Consider the following 6,000-nt stretch of genomic DNA (forward strand, 5'->3'; position numbering starts at 1 on the left):
TTTTAACAAAAATAATCCTAAAAATGTAACTTGCTTTATGTGGATAATTGCTTGCATGTGTGTCCGGCAAGGTACAAGGACCATTTTCCCTGCTCAAAGGTTCCCTACAATATTCTTATTCTTAGATTCTCCATTTACAAAAGGAGAAAAGCAGACCAATTTCATGGGCAATGAGCACTCACAAAGCACCAAACCCACTTGTATGTTTCCTATAGGGATCTGGCTGACCACTCTGAGAAGGGTGCTGGACCCAATTTTTTATTTGTTTATTTCACAAAATTTATTTACCGCTTGACTGCAATAAAACCTCCAGGTGGCTTACAAGATAAACCTCTAAGCAGCTTACAAGACACAAGATTGGTCTTATTTTCTTATGTTGTGTAAACCATGTAACCTATTGCGACTCTAAAATCAGATTTATTGTGGGGCAGAAGGGAGATCAAAGCAAATGGCTAAAGAGCCCTTTAACTTTGCTCCTTATCACTGCATTTCAAATACATGATTGCCCTCTGCTGGAAGGATTTTTAAAAGTTCTCCTTTTAAAATCGCATCTATTGGTTCAGTAAAAAAATCAAAGAAAGAAAGAACTTGTACATTTGGGCATTCTGATGCGAATAAAAAGTATACAGGTGTACAAGATGGTTCCCATATATGCATATTTGTGTATGTGCCAGATGTTTACATCTGAACATGCCTGATACTGCTGGTTTTAAGTGGTGGGTCCGCTACAGCAGCAAAATGGTTAAAGAGGTGAAGCTTTGCCATGTCTGAGAAACAGAGTTCAATCTATATAACTTGTCACTAACCACCTTAAGCAAATTTGGGAAATGGGGGTGCAACCATTGAAAGCAAATATATACAAGGGCTTTTCCATGTGATCAACTGAAGTGCATGCCAAATGCATTTTTTCCTGATTGGCAGTATGTCCTCACAACCCTGCTCAGAGAATGTATTCCCACTGTAAACAGATACGGTAAATGGGCGTATACAACTTAGGCAACAAGCCAAAGGCACACCCTTATTTTCCTTTCTCTTTTTTTAAGCAGGCAGGCAGGCACCTCTTTGTGCTATGTTCAGTACATTTGCTATAGTTATGCTGAACAATTTCCCTAGTCATCACCTTAGGACTTGTCAGCTTCAGAGCTGGTGTTGTGCAGCACAGGAGCACACTGCCTCCAAATAATTTGTAAGGTGGCTAAAAGAAAGTGTCACATAACACAGCATAAGAAAGCATTGGTGGAGTGAGGTAATTGGGCAGAGTACAGTGGCTGCTTCAGGCAGCTTGTTTCAGGAGTCATGAAAGAGCCATGGAGATTTGTTTATTTTTCTTGTATTTTTACTGCCAGGTAAAGGGGAAAGTGCTTGTGGGATTTTCCACCTCTGGTCCCAAAATAGCTTGGCTTGCCTTGAGTTCTAAGCATCATAATGGGATGGGAGTGCCTTTTGCTGCTCCACCTCAGGCAGCAAAATGCCTCAGGCAGCCCTTGGCACCAGCCACATGTCATATGATAACCGTAAGGGCAGCCACATTCCACAAAGCAGCAAAGCAAACTTGGATGACTTTAAAAGGGGATTCATGGAGGATATTCTATCAAAGGCTGCAAGTCATGGTGCCTGTTGTCAGGAGTGCGTGCAGGAGCCAGGCCCTGTGACCAGTAGGGCTTCGCAGGACTGGGGCCTTCCTAAGTTTATTCTGGAGACGCAAGGCACGACTGCACAGGTGAGGCCGTTTCGTAACTCACTGCACCTGGTGGCGAGAGCCAGGAAGGGATATAAGGTCAGCATTTCCCTCCAGCTCTTTGCCACAGGAACACGCTTCCTGCCTTGTTGCGTTTGGCTTCTTGCTTCCTGATCCTCGGACCTTGGCTTCGTGACTCCTTGCTTCTCAGTCCTTGGACCCTTGACATTGTGACTCCCTGCTTCCTGACCCTCAAACTCCTGGTTTCTGGACTCTTTCCTGCTCCCACCCTGCCATCTTGCCCCCAGTCCCCATATCCTCAGCCAAGACTTCAATTGCCTGTATACCGGACCAAGGCAGCTGGCGTTCTGACTCCAGTATCGCATACCAGTTGCTGAGTGCAGAGAGTGCTGTTGTGCTCACGATCTTCTTCCAGGATTCCCATACGCATCTGGTTAGCCATTGTGGCAAGCAAATATGGGACAAGATAGGCCTTTGGTCTAATCCAGCAGAACTCTTATGTTCTTAAGACAGCATTATCTAATCAAAGGCTTACTTTCCCCCGCAGCAACAAAATATCCTCATTCAAGTTCTCTGAGAGTCACAGTTTAAACATCACGAAATCCCCACACCCCACCCGCCAAAAAACAAGATGTCTCATCTCACTGCCATTTAACAATCAAGTTCTGAAACTGTTGGAGGGCACATTCTTAAAAAAAAAAAGACCAATTATTCAAGCAGGAACATGCAAATTTGTTCTGAATGCGTATTTGTAATTATTGTGATTGCAGACAAAGCTATGTTATTCCAAGTGAAAATGACCAATTAAGTCCATAATTGGCCCTTTGCATGTGAACTGCTTAACTGGAGAGCAAAGCAGTAGTAACTGTGCATGCAAATCAAGCAATCCCCGTGACAGGCTACGTTTAAAGCTCAGACCTTCTTCCATGGTGGAAAATTACAAAGCAATGATAGTTCTGTAAGGAGGACTTCGTGGGAGTTAAATCATCTCTATAAATACATATTCTAATTTGCCACTATATTCCACAGTAAGGAATCTAGCATAGAGCAGATTGGATTCTCAGTGGCTAGAATCAGGGAGAAGGAAACTAACCCCATCCTGTGTGCAGGCACACACACAAACATTGCCCATCTTATAGTGCCCCCAACTGAACCCATTTACCTTTCCCCCATTTGACTGCATAGTTTCAGTCTTAGGAGAGGAATATAAAACACTGCAATGGGAGGCCAAAATCGACCTTCTATCCCCTCCCCCCATATTTGATAACCTGGTCCAAATTTATGGAATTTTTGCAATGAGGGTGTAATGTGTCTGTCTCATGTACAGAGGAATTATATACTTTCTGCTGTATGCTTGGAGTGCTACACATAGTAGTAGGTTAGATGCTTTTCATTTCACTCTGTTGTGATGCTCACTACAAAGCGAAGAACTTTACAGGAAAAGGGTATTCCAGTATCTCAGAGGGCAACATCTGAGCCAGTCAGTCTGATTGCCAGTTATGCCGAGGCCACATTAGGCTTTTCTGGCAAGGTAAAGAGAAGTTGGCCATCTCCCATCCCAAGAGTATTTCCTGAACAGATGTCGTCAACATTTGCTATGGCATTAGGCCTAGACTTGTCAGGCAAGCAAGTCTGACTTGGACAGTTCAAGTTTGTGCTGTTTGCTACCTGCCATGAAACTCTAAACCAGTGACAACTCTTGTGGGTGGCCCAAGCGGGATCTGTCAAGCCTCAGCTTCTCCATCAACCCCTCCTGCCGGATGAGAAGCAGTCAGAATGTTTTTGAGACTAGCGAGCAACATTTCATTTCCACAATGCTGATAGTTTATTATTATTATTTCATTTATTTATTCAAAGGATTTATAGCTTTTCTTTTGAGAATGTGCTCCACAAAGTGGCAAGCAACATATCTGAAGATATAAACTTAATAAATAATGAAAATATTAAACCCAACAAAAGCACAGAGATAAAAATAAAATTTAAAAACTCCACCAGACCCTTGTGTAACACCTCCTGTTTATATTAATCATTAAATGCCATCAAGAAAAAATGAGTCTTCAAAGCCCACTAAAAGGACATAAATATTGGAGCCTGTTTAATTTCAGAGGAATGGAGTTGCGGAGTCACCAAAGAGAAGGCCCTGCAATGAATGTTCACTTTTATTTATTTGTTTACTGCATTTATTGCACTTATTGCACTTATATACAGTACTGTCTTCCTGCCAAGACACTTAAGCAAGCCATCTGAGATGGATCTCAGCATAATTTTTGAATCCAAAAAAAATCTGCTTCCTCAGGCGTTTGATTGAAGTTGCTGGTTCCCTCCACAGCCCTCCTTTGTGCTACCTTCCATACTCTTCTGGAGGGTCTCCCACCCTCTGGAGCAGTCTTTTTTCAAGGGTGCGATGGTCTGCAGCAGGAAAGAGGAATTGCAAAAAGCCACTTCCCCTTCTCTTAAGTTAGTGGACACCTCCTCTGGATTAAAAGCAATTCCATAAATAGGACAGCGAGCTACGTAAGATTCGCCCCAAGGCTTTTCTGCTTATCCTCAAATGCCAGCCAGTACTCGTCTGTAGATGTTCAAAACACTAAAAATCATTAGAAAAGTTTAAAATCTTGTTTGGGTGCATTTTCTAGGAAAGACCAGTATTTCACAACTCCTTCTAGACCTCTCCTTGCCGTGTGTTTTTATTTATTTTTAATGTATTTGCTGCCTCATCAAAAGTTGATAAGGTAGACTACATTTCCTAGTTTAATGCATTCATTTTTTACAATATACTAGTATGACACTCTCTCACACAAAAGCCAGCTGCCTTACTTCCTACTACGGAGAAAATTGTGGGAAATTCACAGGAGGGAAATTCTCATATGGAAGGTAAAAATCAGAAAACAGAACAGAAATTGTAGCTCATTTACTCCCTGTTACAAAAGAAGAGCCTGCTGGATCAGGCCAATCTAGTACAGTGGTACCTCGGGTTACAGACGCTTCCGGCTACAGACTCCGCTAACCCAGAAATAGTGCTTCAGGTTAAGTACTTTGCTTCAGGATGAGAACAGAAATTGTGCTCCAGCAGCGTGGCAGCAGCAGGGGGAGGCCCCATTAGCTAAAGTGGTACCTCAGGTTAAGAAGAGTTTCAGGTTAAGAACGGACCTCCAGAACGAATTAAGTTCTTAACCCGAGGTACCACTATACAGGATCCTGTTCTCACAAAACCCGCAAGCAGGACTCAAGCAGAAGAGCACTCACCTGGGGTTTCTGGTGTTCAGAAGCTTTTTGCCTCTGACTGCTGAGACCTTGTTCCCTTTCCCAGATACAAGAAAGCACAAATCAGTGAAATAATGGACACAGTGGAAGATCAAAGAAAGTGTTGCTCAAGGGAGTTGCTTGGTTACTCCAAAACCATATATTTCTCACATATAATGGGAATTATTTGAGAACCCACCTTTTAAACTGAAAGACTGCACATAATGCATGATGGACTTTGCAGCTTCCTCCACCCTCTTGTGTAAAATCAATTTGGAATGCAGTTTTCGATCCTGTTCCCTCCATTTTCAGGCCAGATTGGGAGATTGGCTCATGATGGTAGTCATCTTACATTTCCTCCAGAACTGAAAGATAACAATTTACTGACACCTGGACCTTGACAGTATCCAGCTTTTGAAAACCAAGGCTCAGCTCACAAGGCAGATCTGCAAACATATCCCCCCCCCCAAAAAAGTGCTATGGGGCAGCCTCCCCACAGAACCATTAGCCCTGGCACCAGATTCCAAAGGATCCAGAATTTGAAACAGCCCTGTCAGTGTAACATCACTTTGGCTTAACTGAACTCCATTTATTTTTTCATACGAATAGAATATTCTGAACTCTGCTCAGTTTCCTAGCATCATCAGAAGCACAAATAAACAATTCACTTCACATTAGTTTGATATCAATTCATATTTAAGGACTGAATCAGCTGCCAGGCGACTGGCTTGAGAACAGTGTAGCGGCAATTCATATATACAGAGCACAAATATAACAGAAAGAAACAATGTCAGCTCACATTAACAATAGGAACAACCCAATGATCCTAATTTAAACATATATGTTAATATAAGCAGTCCATATGTCCAAATACATAACCAAATGAGGCTGGCAATGGTAAGAAGTATGTATTGCATTTGCAAATCATTAACTTGATACCTGATGGCTACAGCCCCTTTTCCTAATATAGAAGAAAGGGGGTTGCCAGCTTTTGGACCTTTAGAGCAACTGGATCTGCAACCATTAGCAGATGATTACATTTGCTTCTACATTTTCTT

This window comes from Podarcis liolepis (assembly GCF_965112155.1).
Source record: "Podarcis liolepis genome assembly, chromosome: 1".
Classification (NCBI taxonomy): Eukaryota; Metazoa; Chordata; class Lepidosauria; order Squamata; family Lacertidae; genus Podarcis; species Podarcis liolepis.